A 20,571-nucleotide genomic window follows, 5' to 3' on the forward strand; every position below is an offset into this window, starting at 1 on the left:
AGAGTAAAGTAACTTGCCCAATATCTTGTACTTAGTAAGTAGGATAGTTAGATTTAAAATTCAATTTTCTTACGGGAAATGGCATTTCCATTAAAACCTTGAAGTCTCTTCAGGGCAGCATTTCTAAGGGCCAAAAGAGAATTCAACAGGGCATCTTTGAATGAAAAAGGATAGCAGTCAAATCAATTTACGTAGCACATCAGTGTTTAATATCATATACATTATGAAGGTGGAATCTTTAAGAACTCTCAAAGGGTAGGCATTCTCCACATTGTATTTTACATAAGCAGATATTTTCCCCCTGATTACTTTAGGTTATTTTTTATTGAAATACTTGGCAACATTTTGCTTTATGTTGTTTTAAAGCATTCTGTGCTGACAAGTGGTGAGCTCAGAAAATTCTGTCCATTTTTCCCAAACCTATGGAAGTAATATTGTGCATGATTACTTTGGTAGTCCCTATGATTATGACCACACATTTAAAGTTGATGTTCCACTACGATTACCCAAACCAAGACAATTAACTTAAAACACACATCTGAAGATCGAAATGTATCTTTTCAATTGAGAAAAACAACAAAAAGAAATAGTATGTAAATTTGTTAAATCAATTTTTAAGTTATTAAGGGAAATCATCGGAATTGTATTGTCTTTTGCATGGAAATAAACTTTGTCATTGTTTAGAATAGAAGGACAAAAGTAGCTAAAATAATTTATGTTGCAAGTCTAACCATGCTAACATTTCAAACAGAAATTTGAATACCTAGGTCCCCAATTCCAATATCTTACTCATAATGGGAATTGTTTAAACATTTGAACGAAATAAGTGTCATTTGCCTTGTTGAGATAGATATTTCTAATATGATCGAAAACTGATGTTAAAATTAAATCCCTATCCTGAGGCAATAGCGTAGAGACCAAGTCTACTTGGTGCTTTGGTTCATATAAAGGTCATTGTGATAAAAATCTCAATGACATGCAATAAAAAAATTCACATTGTCTACGTTGGGTGAGGAAAGTAAAGGCACAACTGTAGTTGTGAAGCTTAACTGAGGTTGGCGAGGACTATTTCCACTGAAACAAACAGCTTTTTATATTAAAATACTGTTAATGGTTACCGTAGATAATTTGATTAAGAAATTGGCGAGGTAAATAAATTTTTTCTTTTCATATTATATTACTCTGTGCTTAAACTTTAATTAAAGTGCTGGAACTTTTATCATGGGTATGCATTTCTTTGTTAGTGGAAGAAGTAATTACTTAAAATTTATTTTAAAATAAGAAGCAAAAATGACTTCTAAAAAGTCACATAATTTTTAAAAATAATTTTTATTACAGAGAGGTAATCCAATGCCAGGACACACGTGCTCCCTGGGATAAAACTGAAATATCTACAAAAACAAAATAAGAAGAAGCCATTTTAATGCCTAGAGGAAGAAAATACAGAATACGTGGACTCTGTGTGACCTTTGAGTAAGCCAGTGATGCTCCAAGTACCCATTCACAATGAGATCAGGAACCTGTGATGGAATAGAAACTAATACACTACTTTCTTCTATGAGCAAGCCTTGCTACCAAAATAAATAAACAAATACATAAATCAGATGAATTGAAAAGCATGCTTAATGGCTAAATTAATTTACACCCTGATGCAAACTGGTTGCAAACAGTTGGCCAACCAGAGACCACACTATGGGTAGCACTGAAATCGGCGTACACCAAAAATAAATGGAAGGAGGAAGGTTTACAGAGTGAGTCAGTCAGGGTTCAATGTAGGAAACAGAACTCACTGTAGACATTTAATGCAGAAAAAGATTTAAAACAGAGAATTTAGTGCAGACAGAAATGGTGGAAGGAAGAATAATGTGCAACAAGTCCAGAAGCCGCCACTTAGCCAATTTGAAGAACTTCCATCATAACTACAATCCAGAGATCAGAGAGTTAGAATTGCTGTCATGACCACCACTACCTTTTAACATTTATGGATCTAGTGACTAGACAGAGGAACACTGAGTCTGGTCAATTCAATGGCTTCTAAATCTTCATGAGCTTGCTTGCCAGCTGAAAATGACCTCCACCTCTGCCCTCCCTATATGCCCATATTTGTTTGGTACATCTCCTTAAAGGGTATTCATTGGGATCCACACCTTTGGGTTGAAATAAGTTCTGCTTTGTGTATGTTCATTCTGGAGTCCAGAATGAAAAAGTGGTGGCTGTTCATGGAATGTCCGAGTCGTGGTGATGAAGCCAAACACAAGCACATATAAGGCTCCTGCTCACATCATATCTTCTAGCATCTCAATGTCCAATGCAAGTCACATGGCAAAGCCCATTTTCAAAGATCTACATTCTATCCCCAATAGAAAAGCACGGTAATACTACACAGCAAATGGTATCAATATACTGTCACAGGAAATGAAGAATTGGTACCAATATCCCAATCTTCAACAACTTTCAAAGTCTTTTTCAATGCTACAGTTTCATATTCTATAATTCTCTGATACATATTCATAACAATGTATGAACTCCCTCAATACCTAGTTATCCACTTTCTGTCCTCCATCAACTCCCCCAAAAGACCATAGATAACCAATCTCTACCAAACTTATCCATTTTTAGCCCCTTCAATCTCAAAGGAAGTGCTGTTACTCTCTCTAACCATGGCCCATTCCCAGGCTGTGTTCTAAAATTTCCCCCAAAGTCTCAGAGACTTTAATTCTACTCTATTACTTCTTTTCTCCTAAATCTTCACCCTGGCTTCTTTCCCAATCAAACATCTATAACAAATGCTACAATCAAACATGTGACCTTTGATCTTAAAAATAAATGGTCTCCTATGACATTACATCTCCCTTAGCAAGCCTCTTCTTCCACATATGCATCTTTCACTAAAATACAAAATTAAGGTAAAATAAAAAAAATCTTTGAAATAAATGAAAACAGAGACACAATACACCAAAATCTCTAGGATGAAGCAAAGGCAGTATAAAGAGGAAAGTGTATACCACTAAACACTTACATCAAGAAGTTAGAAAGATTTCAAATTAGTGATCTAACCTCACACCTAAGCAAAAAACTAGGAAAACAAGAACAAACCAACAACCAACAAAGTCCAAAGCTAGCACAAGAAAAGAAGGAAAATCAGAGCAGAGCTAAATGAAGAAACTGTAACCCAAAAATCCATACAAAGGATCAATAGAAACAAAAGTTAGTTCCTTTGAAAAGATAAACAAGATCAATAGAATGCTAGCTAGATTAACAAAGAAAAACAAAGAGAGAAGATCCAAATAAACATAAACAAAAATGACAAAAGTGGCATTATAACCAAACCCAAGAAAAACAAAACATCCGCAGAGACTATTATGAACACCTCTATGCACAAAAACTAGAAAACCTAGAGGAAATCAATAAATTCTGGGAAACAAACAACCTCCCACGATTAAATCAGAATGAACTTGAAATCCTGAACAGACAAATAACAAGTTCTAAAACTGAATCAGTAGTAAAAAACCTACCAATGAGTAAGCCTTGGACCAGATGGATTCACAATGAATTCTACCAGATGTACAAGGAGCTGTAACAATTCTACTGAAACTATTCCAAAAAAATTGAAGAGGAGGGATACCTCCCTAACTCATTCTATGGAGCCAGCATCATCCTAATACCAAAATCTAGCAAAGATACAACAACAAAAAAAGACAACTACAGACCAATATCTCTGATGAATATAGATGCAAAAATTCTCAACAAAATAATAGCAAACTGAATTCAGCAGCACATCAAAAAGTTCATTTACCACAATCAAGAAGGCTTCATTCCTGGGATTCAAAGTTGGTTCAACATGCAAATCAATATATATAATTCAACACATAAACAGAATTAAAAATGAAAATTATATGATAATTTCAGTCAATGCAGAAAAGGCTTTCAATAAAATCCAATCTTCCTTTATGATAAATACCCTCAACAAACTAAGCATCAAAGAGAATGTACCTCAAAATAATAAGAACCATCTATGACAAAGCCACAGTTAACACAATACCGAATGGGCAAAAACTGGAAGCACTTCCCTTAAGAACAGGAACAAGATGAGGATTCTCTCTATATATACTTCTATTCCAGAGAGTACTGAAAGTTCTAGCCAAAGCAATCAGGCAAGAGAAAGAAATAAAAGGCTTCCAAATATGAAAAGTCACCGTCAAATTTCTCTCCTTGCTGGTAATATGGTTTTATAACTGGAAAACCCCATAGTTTCTTCCCAAAGACCCCCAGAACTCAAATGAATTCAGTAAAGTTTCAGGATACAAAGTCAATGTACAAAAATTAGTAGTATTTCTATATACCAATACCATTCAAGCTGCTCTAGAGCTCTGCATGAAAGAACCCTCTAATCTTCAGAACCATCCTGTGAGGCAGGTGCTACTGTTACTCTGTTTTCACAAGTAAAGAAACGAAGCACAGCAGATCCAAAGCCATGGTGTAGGATGTTGTGTAGAACGGCTCCCGGGACACTGGGAAAGTTCTTCTGCATCCCAGTATCTTCTTAACTGGTTCATTAATGTCTGATATCCCTGCATGAGAAAGCACAGCATAGACAGAAAGCTTAATATGTATATACACACACTGAGAGATAAGGCATTGATCTAACATCTCATTATAGGTATTAGAAATGCCATCTCAAGAGCAGGTTCTCATGGGGTGACAGGCAGGGTATTCTAGGGGAAGGAATAGCCCAAGAAAGGAAGCATTACAAAGGAAGAGAAGAAAGACAGTTGTAAATGAGGAGACACTGGTTTTCTTCCGTTGCATATTTTCCCAAGGCTGGCCCCTTTTCTATCACATTCTTACCCAGTAACTCATACATTCCCTAGAGCTCTTGCAAGCAAGAACTATTGAGAAAGTAGCCCATCTGAAAGTATATTTTCTGCTGTTTTCCTGCTTCTAGAACTGGCTGGTTTACTTTTGGTACTCCAGACACCTAGCTTCTTCTTGCCTTCTTCCAATGTGGTCTATTTAATCTCCTGTCATGTGGGAAGTTACGTTCAAAATCTCCATGATCCTCAGTCTATAGTAAGTTAGGCATGTAGTGACAAGCACATGCCACTGCAATATGTTGCTGCTGGTTGTTGATCAAGATAGGCTGGAGGAAAAACATTATTTTCAGGTGTGAAAAACCGTCACCTTTATCAGTAATTCTTCTTGCATTTTTCCCAAGACATTGTAGCCTATTTAAACTTGGGAGGTTAAGTTTTGTAGCATTCATTATGACTGAAAATTTAGTTCATACCATCATGACGCTCTCTTTATTAGGTGTTACCATTAAACAATATTAAAATAAACACAATGTGGCTGGTCTTTTGAAAGTTACATGGCATGTTTACTTCTTTGTCTGGTTTCTTAATTACACTTCTTCATCTTTCTGAATACCAGTGTCGCTGTCACCCACAATATTTGATGTTTTGAGTACGTGGTTTACATTTTGTTTTGCCCAATAATAGAATATGATGGGGACATATGGTGGCTCACACCTCTAATCCCATGAGGCTGAGGTGGGTGGATAACTTGAGGTCAGGAGTTCAAGATCAGCCTGGCCAACATGGTGAAACCCTGTCTCTACTGAAAATACAAAAATTAGCCGGGCATGGCGATGGACTCCTATAATCCTATCTACTCCGACAGCCGAGATTACACCAGCCTGGGCGATGGCCTGGGCAACAGACATACACATACAAAAAAAAAGAAACTCAGGTTGTACCCTTGTACCCACTAGTTGCAGAGTGATTTTATTTTTATGTATTTATTTTGAGACGGAGTCTCTCTCTGTCACCCAGGCTGGAGTAGAGCGGCAGGATCTCAGCTCACTGCAACCTCCACCTCCCAGGTTCAAGCGATTCTCCTGCTTCAGCCTCCTGAGTACCTGGGATTACAGGTACTCACCACCATGCCCAGCTAATTTTTTGTGTTTTTAGTAGAGATGGGGTTTCATCATGTTGGCCAGGCTCGTCTCAAATTCTTGACCTCAGGTGATCCACCCGCTTTGGCCTCCCAAAGTGCTGGGATTACTGGTGTGAGCCACCACACCTGGCAGTGATTTTATATTTAAATGTATATTTTATAGGATGCCTCATTTTCTGGTCACAGGGTCGCAACGAAGCAAGTAGTTTGTTGCCATTTTTCAATGGGAAAGCAGACATACACGAGGGCAAATGACTTCCCTTTGGTCATTCAGTCTGTAAGTGGGAATTGAGAGCAGGATCTTAGGTCCTCTGACCATCAGCCCTGTGTTCTGTCTTTCACTTAGCTTTCCATTTTCTTTAAGCCAAGTAATGGAAGTGATTTGAAAGCTGCATTCTCAGCCTATTGGAAAGTGATTCACCAGAGGTGTTTTTTCACCACTCTCAGTCTTTAATGTCAACTGACACCAAAGATCTCATGATGGGAAATACTGAATGTGGATTTGGCCAATCTGCTGACACCATCCTGTCACGCATCCCAAAATTACCCAAGCTCAACCCTCTGATCGGAAGCATTTGGGTGGTGGAAGGTAGGGCCTTAGTGGATATCCCTACTACCCCCCATGCACTGAGGTATGGCTGGCCAGTGATCCTCATTGACATCTGGGGATTGTGTGTAGGATTATGAGCATCCGCTGTGAGTGCTGAGACCTGAGAAAATGCACCAAGTCAGGCAGAAGTGTGTTGCATCAGTGCCTTGACAACACAGTCTATTCTCACATGTTCAAGGCCTGAGCCACCACTGATCACCATCACGCTGATCCTAAGTGGCTGCGATTTCAGCAAGAGGGGAATGGCAGTCACCTATATGCTTTTTGACTGTATTCTGCTGGGCTTCCTAATAAAAGATGTTAATTCAGAGAGAAAGAGACAGGAGAGTGAGGTGGCACACAAACTGCTATCCCCAGACTTTGCCCAGATTTCAGAGTTAAGATCTTCTTTGAAGGCTCTGAAATCTGGGACAGTCCTTACCATGACTGAAACCTGGAGAGGAGATGTGGACAGAGGGTCATTTTTGTGTTGAGTCCGTAGGTGGCCCTCTTTTCTTCTGTGTAACAATGTGTGTTGTGCCTGGGCCCTTGTTAAGTCCTCTTTGTATTATCTCTGGCTGTCACTAGCATAGCATGTGCTCTCCTCCCACTTTCAGCCTGGAAGATCCAACTTCTGAGCCCTGAGTGACAAATCAGCTTTGTAATGGGAAGCTGACACCAGGCTGTCTTCAAGAGTTATGACTGGGCAGTTGCAGAGAGCCCTGGTCTCAGAGGGGTTGTGCACTTGGTTTACAATGCTCTGCTGTTGCATCTTGAAATTCTTAATTTTTGAACAAGGAGCCATGTATTTTCATGTTTCACTAGGCCCATAATCTATGAAGCTCTTGCTGCCAACATCATTGGCATTGTTGAGTATCAAAGTTCAGAAGAAACTTAAAGGCTACTGTCTGATTCGATCCTTGGAGCTTACAAAAAGGAATGTGGGGAGCAGTCACTGTGTGACTAGCCTGAGGTTACTCAGGAAGTTAGAGGCAGAGCTGCAGTCAGGGTAACCTCTCTTTACTGCTACCTGTGTGCTCTTTCTACTGCACCCTGACCATAAAATATCTCGCAACCCAGGAACAAGGGCTATCTCACAGGTGGGCACAGCAGCGTGATCACTCTCTCAGTCATCTGTACTCCTCCTTTGCTTTGACCAAAGAGACAGGAAGGAGCCTTTTGCCCTACATAAAATACCGCTCAAAGGCTAGGCAACAACAACAGATAAAAGAGAGTGTTGGCCTAAGACCAATGTTTCAACCATGATGTCAAAACAATATTTTGTTTCAACAAAGAAAAGCTGTGTCACAAGTAGATTCTTATTATTAATAATCAGACTGGGGTTCTTGCCAATGATTTGGTTTCATACCTACACTCGGACAACTGTGCACACTGAGTATCACTGACCTTGTGAGAACATCATTCTCACTGAGATTATGTGCTTTCTTGTGTGAGAACTGTACATAATATTGTGTGTACCATTGGAAGGGTGTCCTGCCTGTGATGCTGTCTAAAAGGGGAAGAAGTGTGGTTAAGAACTGAGGATATATTAAATATTTACTCTATCAGATTTTTCAAGGTTTATGTTAAGCCAGACCAGAAGAAAGTCATCTATTTGGACTGTATCACTCGAACCTGTTAAGTTGAACTGTCTATACAGAATTAAAATTTCACAGTATGTCCCGATTACTTACCGAGAGCCAATCTGAGACACCAACAAGACTAGTAAAACATCTTTGTGCTTTGGGTCGCATTGCTATCAAAGACCTTGTACATTATGTCATTCAAGAATCTTTATGTTAAGATTCTTATGGAAAATCCTTTCCAAAGTTTAACCCTATGATAAGCTTTTTTTTTTTTTGAGATGGAGTCTCGCTCTGTTGCCCAGTCTAGAGTGCAGTGGCATGATCTCAGCTCACTACAACCTCCACCTCCCGGGTTCAAGCAATTCTCCCTGCCTCAGCCTCTGAGTAGCTGGGATCACAGGTGCCTGCCACTACATCTAGCTACATTTTTTTTTTCTTTTTTGTAATACATTTTTTAAAACACATTTTTTAGCCAGGCATGGTGGCTCACACTTGTAATCCCAGCACTTTGGGAGGCCAAGGCAGGCGGATCACCTGAGGGTGGGAGTTCAAGACCAGCTTTACCATCATGGAGAAACCCCATCTCTACTATAAATAAAAAATTAGCCAGGCATGGTGGCACATGCCAGCAATCCCAGCTATTAGGGATTACATGCAGGTCCACTGCAGGGCCAGGGTTCAGACCAGGGCCAGAGCTGGGGCAGTGCCAGGGCCAGGACCAGGAAAGGGCAATGTCAAGACAAGGGCCATGGCAGGACCAGCAATGGGGCTAGGGCCAGGACAGGGCCAGGGCCAGGGCCAGAATAGCAGGGTCAGGGTAGGGCCAGGGCAAATTAGGGCCAAGACAGCATCAGGACCAGGGCTGGGCCAGGGTATGGCCTTAACTAGCAAAGGGCCAGGGCAAGGGCCAGGGTCCATGCCAGTGCCAGCGCCGGTCCAGGGCAGGGGCAGGGCCATGGCCAGGTCTAGGACAAGGCTGGGGCAGGGCCAAGGTCTGGGTCAGGGTCAGCACAGGACTAGGGCAGAGCCAGGGGAGGGACAGGGCCATGGTAGGGGTAGGGCGGGCACAGGCCAAGGCAGAGCCAGGTTAAATCAGGGAGACCGAGGCAGGGGAACTGCTTGAACCTCAAAGGCAGATGTTGCAGTGAGCCAAGATCACGCCATTGCACTCTAGCCTGAACAACAAGAACTGTGTCTCAAAAAAAAAAAAAAAAAAACCCAAAAACAAAAAAAACTAAATCCAGAAAGATTAAGAAATCTAAATTTTAAAATCTAGAAAACATCAGACAAAAATTAAAAAGTATACTTCAAAAATCTTGGTACATGCCAGACAAAAGGCATGTGAATGTTTCCATTTATACGAAATGTCTAGTTGAGAGTAAGTAAATCCACAGAGACAAAAAATTACAATAGTGGTTGCCAAGGGCTGCGAGGGGAGAGGGACGGGGAGTGAGTACTAACAGGTTTCTTTTTGGGAAGATGAAAATGTTCTGCACAGAATCAGTGGTGATTGATGATTGTACAGCTTTGTTAATCCAGGGCCTGGGCCAGGGAAAGGCCAGTGCAAGGGCAGGGCCAGGACAGGGCAGGGACAGGGTGACAGGGTAGCACAGGGCCAAGACAGAGCCAGGAGGGGGCCAGGGCAGGGCTGGGACAGGCCAGGTAGTGGAAGGGCAGGTCCAGGGCAGGGAGGGCAGGGCCAGGCCAAATGCCAAGGCCATGCCCAGAGCAGGGCCAAGGCAGAGACAGGGCCATGGCATGGCAGGGCCAGGGTAGCACAAGGTCAAGGAAAGGCCAGGGAAAGTGGGAGCCTTGGCAGGGCCAGGGCCAAGGTAGTGCCAGGGCAGGGCCAGAAGCAGGGCAGGACCAGAGCCAGATGAGGACCAGGGCCAAGTCAGGGTCAGGGATATGGCAGGACGAGTGGCAGGGTAAGGACAATGGCAGGACCCGGGGCAGGGCCATGGGCATGGCTAAGTCAGGGCGCCGGCATGGGCAGCGTTGGGCAGGGCAGGGCCAAGGTAGTGCAGTGACCAGTCAGGGCTGGGCCAGGGCAGGACCAGAACTGGGACAGGGCCAGGACTAGGACAGAACGGGGACAGGGTCACGGCCAAAGAAAAACCAGGGGCAGGGTCACAGCCAGCGACAAGTCAGGACCAAGGCCAGGGACCAAAGCACAGCAGAACCAGGGCCGGGGCAGGGACATGGCAGGGCCAGGCCCACGGCAGGGCCAGGGCCAGCAGAGGGTCAGGGAAGGGCAAGGGTAGCACATGGCCAAGGCAGGCCAGGTTCAGTGTAGAGCAAGGAATGGGTCAGCGTATGGCAGGGCAGGGACAGGTAAGTCCAGGACCAGAGCCAGGTCTGGGACATGGACAGGGCAGGCCAGAAACACGGCAGGACCAGAAAGGGGCCAGGGCAAGGCCAGAGAAGGACCAGGGAAAAAACATGGCCAGGGAAGGTCCAGGGCAAGGGCAGGGCCAGGGCAGAACCAGAGCCAGGGCATGCCAAAGGCAAGGTCATGGCAGGGCAAGGCCAGGGTAGGGCAGGGTCAGGGTAGGGTGAGGGTAGGGCCAGGGCAGGACTAAGACAGCACAGGGCCAGTGCAGGACAAGGCCAGGGAACGGTAAGGCCAGGGTAGAAAAGGCCAGGGTGGAAAAGGCCAGGGTGGAAAAGGCCAGGGTAGGGACAGGCCTGGATAAGAGGAGGCCAGGGTAGGGCCAGGGCCAACGCAGGGCAGGGGTACGGTAACACAGGGCATGGCCAAATACAGAGCAGGGCTATAGTAGTAGCAGTACTGGCAACAGGGCCAGGGCAAGGGCTGGACCAGAGCATGGTGGGGACAATACAGGACCAGGACAGAGAATGGCAAGGCAGGTCCAGGGCCATGTCATGGACATGGCAGGCCCAGGGTCAGGCCAGGGCAGGGCAAGGACAAGGCTGGGGAGAAGGCAGGGTCGGGGTCAAGGCAGTATCAGGGCTGAGCAGGACCAGTGCAGGGCCAGTGCAGGGTGAGGGCAAGGCCAGGACATGGAAGGGCAGAGCAGGACCAAGGAAGGGCCAGAAGAGGGCCAGGGCAGGGTCAGGGCCAGAACAAGGGTACAGCCAGGCCAGGAACACGGTAGGACCAGGGCTGGACCCAGGTTGGGACATGCAGGTCAGAGGATGTACAAGGCAGGGCCAGAGCCAGGCCATAGAGAGGAGAGGACCAGCGCCAAGGCAGAGTCAGGGTAGTTCCAGGGCTGAGCAGGGTCAGGGCAGGTCGAGGGTTGAGGCAGAGCTAGGGCCAAGGCAGGGCCACGGCAACACCAGGACAGGGGGCAAGGCGATGGCAGGACTGGGCCATGGCAACGCCTGGTCAACTCCAGGACAGGGCCAGAAGCAGGACAGGGCCAGGGCCAATGCTCAGGCCAGGGACAGGGCATGGCAGGAAGTGCCAGAGCAGGGCTGGGCCAACGTTGGGGCAGGGCAAATCAGGGCCAGGACACCTCCAAGTCTAGCTCTGGCCCTGCCTTGGCCCTGGCCCATTCCTGGCCTGACCTTGTCCCCGGCCCTGCCCAAACCATGCCCTGTGTATTTGACCAGTGTTTTGTAACCAGAATGATACAAGAAACTTTAATAAGCTATTTTTGTGCATTTTTAGTAGAGATGGGGTTTCACAGTGTTGTCCAGGCTGGTCCCAATCTCCCGAGCTCAAGCCATCCCCCTGCCTTGGCCTCCCAAAGTGCTGGGAGTAATCTGGCCAAGTACTTAACCTCGTTAGGTCTGTTTCCTATGTTAGGAAAATGGGGATGCCATAAGTACCTAGCACAGAGAGTAATTGTGAGAATCGATGCCTCACAAATATACGTATTTATAAAATTATACTCATAGAACACTACCGAAAGCAAAGAAAGTATAAGTTAAAATTTAGTAATGATTTACTACAAATACTACTGTTATTACAAACAACATAATACAGATATTATTATTATACTATAGTTACCTTAAAAATATAAAACAAAATTTGTAAATAATAGCCTAATGTAATCTCACCTGCTCTGCCCTGGCACAGCCCTAGCACTGGCTCTGCCCCTAGTCTCACCATATCCCTGGCCCTGACCCTTCCCTAGCCCTGCCGCTGCCCTGGCCCTTCCCATCTTCAGGCCTTACCAAGTCCCTACCCTGGTCCTGACCTTGCCCCGGCCTGATCCTGACCCTGTCCCTACCCTAGAGAAGTGGAAGGGCAGAGCCAGAGAAGGGCCGGGGCAAATAAGGGACAGGACACATCCAAATCCAAGAAAACACCAGGGCCATGACAGAGCCAGGACGAGTCCTTGGCAGGGCCAGGAAAGGGTAAAGACAGGGTCACTGTATGGCCAAGGTCCAGGTCAAAACCAGGGCAGTGGAAGGGTCAGGACTGTATAAGGGCAGGACCACGGCCAGGGATACGGCAGGGCCAGGGCCAGGGCTGTGCCAGGACAGAAAAAGAGCAGAGCAGGGCAGGACCAGAGCTAGGCATTAGAGAGAGTAGGGCAAATGCCAAGGCAAGGCCAAGGCAGTGACAGGGCTGAGTCAGTGCTAGAGCCAAGACAAGAGCAAAGGCCGGGGCAGATCTAGGGCACAACAAGGCAGGCTAGGGCGGGGCAAAAGCAAGACCAGGCCACGGCAGGGCCAGCCCAGGATAGAACAGGGTACAGGCAGGGCCGGGCCAGGGCCACAGCTGGAGCAGGACAAGGACCAGGATCAGAGTCCAGGCCAGGACAACGGTACGGCCAGGGCAGAGGTAGGGCCAGATGCAGGCTCTAGGCAGGAAAAGGCAGGTCCACTGCAGGGTCGGGGTTCAGACCAGGGCCAGAGCAGGGACAGGGCAGGCCCAGGGCCAGGACCAGGAAAGGGCAATGTCAGGAACACAGCCATGACAGGACAAGCAACTTGGTTAGAGCCAGGACAGAGACAGGGTCTGGGGTGGGGCCAGAATAGCATGCCAGGGTAGGGCCAGGGCAAATTAGGGCCAGGACAGGGTCAGGAGGAGGGCTGGGTCAGGGTATGGCCTTAAGTAGCCAAGAGCCAGGTCCAGGGTCCATGCCAGTGCCAGCGCCGGCCCAGGGCAGGGGCAGGGCCATGGCCAGCTCTGGGACAAGGCTGGGGCAGGGTCAAGTTCTCACTCAGGGTAAGCACAAGACCAGGGCAGAGCCAGGGAAGGGGCAGGGCCATGGTAGGGCCAGGAAAGGGACGGGCGAAGGCAGAGCAAGATTAAATCAGGGACAGGATCCCTTCAAATCCACTCCAGGGCCAGGGTCAGGCCAGGGCCAGGGCCAGGCCAGGGCCAAGACAGGGCCAGGGCCAGGACTGTCAGGATGATTGGCAGAGCCAGAGCCATGGCACGACCAGGGTCAGGAGCAGTGGTCAATGCCGGGCCAAGGCCAGAGCAAGGACCAGGTTTGCACTAGGGCCAGTGTGAGGGCCAAGGCGGGGTCAGGGCGGGGCCAAAGGCAGAGCAGAGCCAGGGCAGGGTGGAGCAGGCCCAGGGTAGCACTGGGTAAAGGCAGGGCATGACCAACCAGGGCAGGTCTATGGCTGTGGCAGGGCCAGGGCCAGGGCCAGGGCCAGGGCCAGGGCCAGGGACAAGGCAGGGCCAAGACAGTGACAGCTCCAGGGCAGGGCCGGGGTTAGGACCACGGACATGTCCAAGGCCAGTGCCAGGGCAAGGGCAGGGGCAGGGCCAGGGTCATCTAAGAACCAAGGACAAAGCCAGGCCCAGAGCAGGGCCAGGACAGGTACCTGGCAGGGCTAGGGTTTGGGACAGGGCCATGGCAGAGCCAGGGCCACAACCAGGTCTGTGCTATGGCCAGGTCCAGCACAGTGCCCAGGCAAGGCTAGGGTGAAGGCCAAGGTAGGGCCAGCGCAGGGTCAAAGCTAGAGTACGGCCAAGGCAGGACCAGGGCAGGCAAGGCAGGGCCAGCGCAGGCAAGGCAGGGCCAGGAAAGCATAGGGCCAAGGCAGGGCAGGGCCGGGACAGTGCCAAGACCTGAGCAGGGCCAGGGAACAGCCAGGGCAGGGACAGGGCCATGGCCATGGCCTGGGCAGGACCAGGTTCGGGACAGGAGCAAAACAAGGGCAACAACAGTGCAGGTTCTTGGCACAGCCAGCGTCCAGGACAGTGTCAGGGCAGGGCCAAGGCAGGGTCTGGGCCATGGGAAGACGAGCAACAGGGCTGGGGCTTTTCCAGTGACAGGACCAGAGTCAGGGCAAGGGCCAGGGCAGTGCAAGGCCAGGGTAGGGCCAGGCATTTCACGGTCAGGGCCAGGGGAGAACCAGGAAAAGGTCTGAAGCACGGCAGGTCCAGGGCCAGGACAGGTCCAGGGCAGGTCCATGACAGGGCCAGGGGCTGCGTAAGGGCAAGGGCAGGGCCAGAGCAAGGTAAGGGTCAGGGCCAAGGCCAGGATAGGGACAGGGCAAGAAATATGGCAGGACCAAGGGCAATGCCAAGGCCAGGGCTGAGTCAGGGCAGGGCAGGGCATGGAATGGCCAGCGCAGGACACGACAAAAGGCGGTCCATAGAAAGAGCAGGGCTGATGCCAGGAAAGGACCAGGCTGGTGCCAAGGCTGAGGTAATGTCATGGCATGCACAGGGCGGGGCCAGGGCCGGAATCGAGCCAGGGCACAGCCAAGGCAGGGTAGGGCAGGGCAATGACACAGCCGGGTCAGTACTAGGACAGGGCAGAACAGGGCAAGCTGATGGTAGGGGCAGGGCAAGGACAGGCCAAGGCAGAGCCAGGTCACTCCAGGGCCAGGACACCTCCAAGTCCATTTCAGGCCCAGGGCTATGAAGGACAAAGGCCAGGGCCAGGGTCAGGGCCAGGTCTGGGCTAGGGCCAGGTCCAGAGCAGGGCCTAGCGAAGACTAGGGTGAGGGACAAGGTAGGGCCAGGGCAGGCTGATGACACATCCAGTGCATGGCAGGGTAAGGTGGTGGCAAGACCAGGGGCAGACCACTGCCAACTCAGGGCCAAGGAAAGGCCATGGCCAGGGCACAGCCAGGAAAGGGTCTGGGTCAGGGCCAGGACCAAGGCAGAGCAGGGCCAGGGCCATGGCAGAGTCGGGGCAAGTCCTTGACAGGACCAGGTTCCAGGCCAGGGCCAGGGCAGAGGCAGGGGCAGGGTCTGGATAAGGGCAAGGCCAGGGATACGGTAGGACCAGGGCTAGGGCCAGGGCCTGGGCTAAGCCAGAACAAGGCCAGGGCCAGGACATAGTGAGGACAGGGCAAAGGCCAAGGCAGGGTCAGAGCAGATCCAGGGAGAGGCCAGTGCCAGCCAGGGCCAGGGCACAACCAGGGCAGTGCAAGGCAGGTCAATGGCACCACTGTGCCATGACAGGGCAAAGTCAGTGCCAGGAGAGGGCACAACACGCAGGGCCACGGTGGGGCCAGGGCAGGGATGGGCCAAGGCAGGGCCAGAACAAATCTGGGCCAGGACACGTCCAAGGCCAGGTCAAGGCCAGAACAGGAGCAGGACCATGACCACTAGCAGGGCCAGTGCCATGACAGGACCAGGGTCAGGACAAGAGGCAGGGCCAGAGCCAAGGCCGGGCCAGCACAGGTTCAGGGAAAGGCCAGTGCAAAGGCAAAACCAGGATGGGATCGGAGCAAGGCAGGGCCGAGACAGTCCAGGTAACAGTAGGGCAGGGCCAGGGCAAGGCAGGGCAGTACAGGGCCAGGTCCACGGCAGTGGCAGGGCAAAACCAGGCCCATTGCCAATGCAACAGCCCACCCTACAAGGCTTCTACCACCTAGCCACTGCCGCAGCCCGGCCATCGCTGTAAGCCTCACCCCCAACCCTGGCTGCAGCCGCCTGACCTCCTAGCGTGGTCACTCTCCTACCGTTCCAGCACGCTGCAGTCTCCATCACTGCCACCCACCCTCAGCGAGGCAAGCCGTGGTGTCTCAGGCTCCAGGCGTCTCCTCCTCCTCCTGGCACAGAGCAGCTGGGCGGGCAAAGCCACAAAAGCCTAGAGGAAGATGCGAGGGGTGGTAGCATTAAGAGCCTCAACTTAACACCCTTCCCTGGCTCTGCCGCGGTCCTGGCCCTTCCCATCTTCAGGCCTTACCAAAGCCCTACCCTGGTCCTGACCCTGCCCTGGCCTGGTCCTGACCCTGTCCCGCTACCCCAGAGAAGTGGAAGGGCAGAGCCAGGGAAGGGCTGGGGCAAATAAGGGACAGGACACATCCAAATCCAAGAAAACGCCAGGGCCATGACAGAGCCAGGGCGAGTCCTTGGCAGGGCCACGTTCCAGGCCAGGGCCAGGAAAGGGTCAAGGCAGGGTCACTGTATGGCCACGGTCCAGGTCAAAGCCAGAGCAGTGGCAGGGTCAGGCCTGCATAAGGGCAGAACCAGGGCCAGGGCCAGGGCTGTGCCAGGACAGAACAAGCACAGAGCAAGGCAGGACCAGAGCCAGGCATTAGAGAGAGTAGGGCAAATGCCAAGGCAAGGCCAGGGCAGTGCCAGGGCTGAGGCAAGGTCAGGGAAGGTCCAGGGCTGACTCAGTGCTAGAACCAAGACAAGAGCAAAGGACAGGGCAGATCTTGGGCACAAGCAAGGCAGGCTAGGGCAGGGCAATAACAAGACCAGACAACGGCAGGGCCAGCCCAGGATAGAACAGGGTACAGGCAGGGCAGGGCCAGGGCCACAGCTGTGGCAGGACAAGGACCAGGATCAGAGTCCAGGCCAGGGCAAGGGTATGGCCAGGGCAGAGGTAGGGCCAGAGGCAGGGTATAGGCATGGCCAAGGCAGGTCCATTGCAGGGCCGGGGTTCAGACCAGGGCCGGGGCAGGGCCAGGGCCAGGGCCAGGACCAGGAAAGGGCAATGTCAGGAACACGGCCATAGCCAACTTAGCTAGAGCCAGGACAGAGACAGGGTCTGGGGTGGGGCCAGAATAGCATGCCAGGATAGGGCCAGGGCAAATTAGGGCCAGGACAGGTTCAGGAGGAGGGCTGGGCCAGGGTATGGCCTTAAGTAGCCAAGAGCCAGGTCCAGGGTCCATGCCAGTGCCAGCGCCGGCCCAGGGCAGGGGCAGGGCCATGGCCAGGTCTGGGACAAGGCTGGGGCAGGGTCAAGTTCTCGCTCAGGGTAAGCACAAGACCAGAGCAGAGCCAGGGAAGGGGCAGGGCCATGGTAGGGCCAGGAGAGGGACGGGCGAAGGCAGAGCAAGATTAAATCAGGGACAGGATCCCTTCAAATCCACTTCAGGGCCAGGGTCAGGCCAGGGCCAGGGCCAGGACAGGGCCAAGACAGGGCCAGGGCCAGGACTGTCAGGATCATTGGCAGGGCCAGGGCCATGGCACGACCAGGGTGAGGAGCAGTGGTCAATGCCGGGCCAAGGCCAGAGCAAGGACCAGGTTTGCACTAGGGCCAGTGTGAGGGCCAAGGCGGGGTCAGGGCGGGGCCAAAGGCAGGGCAGAGCCAGGGCAGGGTGGAGCAGGCCCAGGGTAGCACTGGGTAAAGGCAGGGCATGACCAACCAGGGCAGGTCTATGGCTGTGGCAGGGCCAGGGCCAGGGCCAGGGCCAGGGACAAGGCAGGGTCAAGACAGTGACAGCTCCAGGGCAGGGCCGGGGTTAGGACCACGGACATGTCCAAGGCCAGTGCCAGGGCAAGGGCAGGGGCAGGGCCAGGGTCATCTAAGAACCAAGGACAAAGCCAGGCCCAGAGCAGGGCCAGGACAGGTACCTGGCAGGGCTAGGGTCTGGGACAGGGCCATGGCAGGGCCAGGGCCACAACCAGGTCTGTGCTATGGCCAGGTCCAGCACAGTGCCCAGGCAAGGCTAGGGTGAAGGCCAAGGTAGGGCTAGCGCAGGGTCAAAGCTAGAGTACGGCCAAGGCAGGACCAGGGCAGGCAAGGCAGGGCCAGGAAAGCATAGGGCCAAGGCAGGGCAGGGCCGGGACAGTGCCAAGACCTGAGCAGGGCCAGGGAACAGCCAGGGCAGGGACAGGGCCATGGCCATGGCCTGGGCAGGACCAGGTTCGGGACAGGAGCAAAACAAGGGCAACAACAGTGCAGGTTCTTGGCACAGCCAGGGTGCAGAACAGTATCAGGGCAGGGCCAAGGCAGGGTCTGGGCCATGGGAAGACGAGCAACAGGGCTGGGGCTTTTCCAGTGACAGGACCAGAGTCAGGGCAAGGGCCAGGGCAGTGCAAGGCCAGGGTAGGGCCAGGCATTTCACGGTCAGGGCCAGGGGAGAACCAGGGCAAGGTCTGAAGCAGGGCAGGGCCAGGGCCAGGAAAGGTCCAGGGCAGGTGAATGACAGGGCCAGGGGCTGCGTAAGGGCAAGGGCAGGGCCAGAGCAAGGTAAGGGTCAGGGCCAAGGCCAGGATAGGGACAGGGCAAGAAATATGGCAGGACCAAGGGCAATGCCAAGGCCAGGGCTGAGTCAGGGCAGGGCAGGGCATGGAATGGCCAGCGCAGGACACGACAAAAGGCGGTCCATAGAAAGAGCAGGGCTGATGCCAGGAAAGGACCAGGCTAGTGCCAAGGCTGAGGTAGTGTCATGGCATGCACAGGGCGGGGCCAGGGCCGGAATCGAGCCAGGGCACAGCCAAGGCAGGGTAGGGCAGGGCAATGACACAGCCGGGTCAGTACTAGGACAGGGCAGAACAGGGCAAGCTGATGGTAGGGGCAGGGCAAGGACAGGCCAAGGCAGAGCCAGGTCACTCCAGGGCCAGGACACCTCCAAGTCCATTTCAGGCCCAGGGCTATGAAGGACAAAGGCCAGGGCCAGGGTCAGGGCCAGGTCTGGGCTAGGGCCAGGTCCAGAGCAGGGCCTAGCGAAGACTAGGGTGAGGGACAAGGTAGGGCCAGGGCAGGCTGATGACACATCCAGTGCATGGCAGGGTAAGGTGGTGGCAAGACCAGGGGCAGACCACTGCCAACTCTGGGCCAAGGAAAGGCCATGGCCAGGGCACAGCCAGGAAAGGGTCTGGGTCAGGGCCAGGACCAAGGCAGAGCAGGGCCAGGGCCATGGCAGAGTCGGGGCAAGTCCTTGACAGGACCAGGTTCCAGGCCAGGGCCAGGGCAGAGGCAGGGGCAGGGTCTGGATAAGGGCAAGGCCAGGGATACGGTAGGACCAGGGCTAGGGCCAGGGCCCGGGCTAAGCCAGAACAAGGCCAGGGCCAGGACATAGTGAGGACAGGGCAAAGGCCAAGGCAGGGTCAGAGCAGATCCAGGGAGAGGCCAGTGCCAGCCAGGGCCAGGGCACAACCAGGGCAGTGCAAGGCAGGTCAATGGCACCACTGTGCCATGACAGGGCAAAGTCAGTGTCAGGAGAGGGCACAACACGCAGGGCCATGGTGGGGCCAGGGCAGGGATGGGCCAAGGCAGGGCCAGAACAAATCTGGGCCAGGACATGTCCAAGGCCATGTCAAGGCCAGAACAGGAGCAGGACCATGACCACTAGCAGGGCCAGTGCCATGACAGGACCAGGGTCAGGACAAGAGGCAGGGCCAGAGCCAAGGCCGGGCCAGCACAGGTTCAGGGAAAGGCCAGTGCAAAGGCAAAACCAGGATGGGATCGGAGCAGGGCAGGGCCGAGACAGTCCAGGTAACAGTAGGGCAGGGCCAGGGCAAGGCAGGGCAGTACAGGGCCAGGTCCACGGCAGTGGCAGGGCAAAACCAGGCCCATTGCCAATGCAACAGCCCACCCTACAAGGCTTCTACCACCTAGCCACTGCCGCAGCCCGGCCATCGCTGTAAGCCTCACCCCCAACCCTGGCTGCAGCCGCCTGACCTCCTAGCGTGGTCACTCTCCTACAGTTCCAGCACGCTGCAGTCTCCGTCACTGCCACCCACCCTCAGCGAGGCAAGCCGTGGTGTCTCAGGCTCCAGGTGTCTCCTCCTCCTCCTGGCACAGAGCAGCTGGGCGGGCAAAGCCACAAAAGCCTAGAGAAAGATGCGAGGGGTGGTAGCATTAAGAGCCTCAACTTAACACCCTTCCCTGACCCTGCCGCTGCCCTGGCCCTTCCCATCTTCAGGCCTTACCAAAGCCCTACCCTGGTCCTGACCCTGCCCTGGCCTGGTCCTGACCCTGTCCCCCTACCCCAGAGAAGTGGAAGGGCAGAGCCAGGGAAGGGCTGGGGCAAATAAGGGACAGGACACATCCAAATCCAAGAAAACGCCAGGGCCATGACAGAGCCAGGGCGAGTCCTTGGCAGGGCCACGTTCCAGGCCAGGGCCAGGAAAGGGTCAAGGCAGGGTCACTGTATGGCCACGGTCCAGGTCAAAGCCAGAGCAGTGGCAGGGTCAGGCCTGCATAAGGGCAGAACCAGGGTCAGGGCCAGGGCTGTGCCAGGACAGAACAAGCACAGAGCAAGGCAGGACCAGAGCCAGGCATTAGAGAGAGTAGGGCAAATGCCAAGGCAAGGCCAGGGCAGTGCCAGGGCTGAGGCAAGGTCAGGGAAGGTCCAGGGCTGACTCAG

At 52.1% G+C, this 20,571-nt stretch overlaps 2 long non-coding RNA genes and 1 pseudogene across 2 annotated transcripts in view; 1 reads left to right on the forward strand and 2 right to left on the reverse strand.

The window, feature by feature from the left end:
- Positions 1–1,402, forward strand: part of LOC139358597 (uncharacterized) — a 12,323-nt gene extending 10,921 nt beyond the window's left edge. Inside the window, exon 4 of the long non-coding RNA XR_011613782.1 lies at positions 1,339–1,402. This is a non-coding gene — a long non-coding RNA (uncharacterized lncRNA). The remainder of the gene's footprint in view (positions 1–1,338) is intronic.
- LOC139358598 (uncharacterized) overlaps positions 1–16,097 on the reverse strand; it is an 18,418-nt gene extending 2,321 nt beyond the window's left edge. Inside the window, exons 1-2 of the long non-coding RNA XR_011613783.1 lie at positions 15,985–16,097; positions 74–4,571 (exon numbers count right to left, since the gene is read on the reverse strand). This is a non-coding gene — a long non-coding RNA (uncharacterized lncRNA). The remainder of the gene's footprint in view (positions 1–73; positions 4,572–15,984) is intronic.
- Positions 10,074–12,211, reverse strand: LOC139358784 (helicase SRCAP-like; annotated as a pseudogene).
- Positions 16,098–20,571: the final 4,474 nt, after the last annotated feature.

This window comes from Macaca nemestrina, chromosome 15 (genome assembly GCF_043159975.1).
Source record: "Macaca nemestrina isolate mMacNem1 chromosome 15, mMacNem.hap1, whole genome shotgun sequence".
NCBI classification, from domain to species: Eukaryota; Metazoa; Chordata; class Mammalia; order Primates; family Cercopithecidae; genus Macaca; species Macaca nemestrina.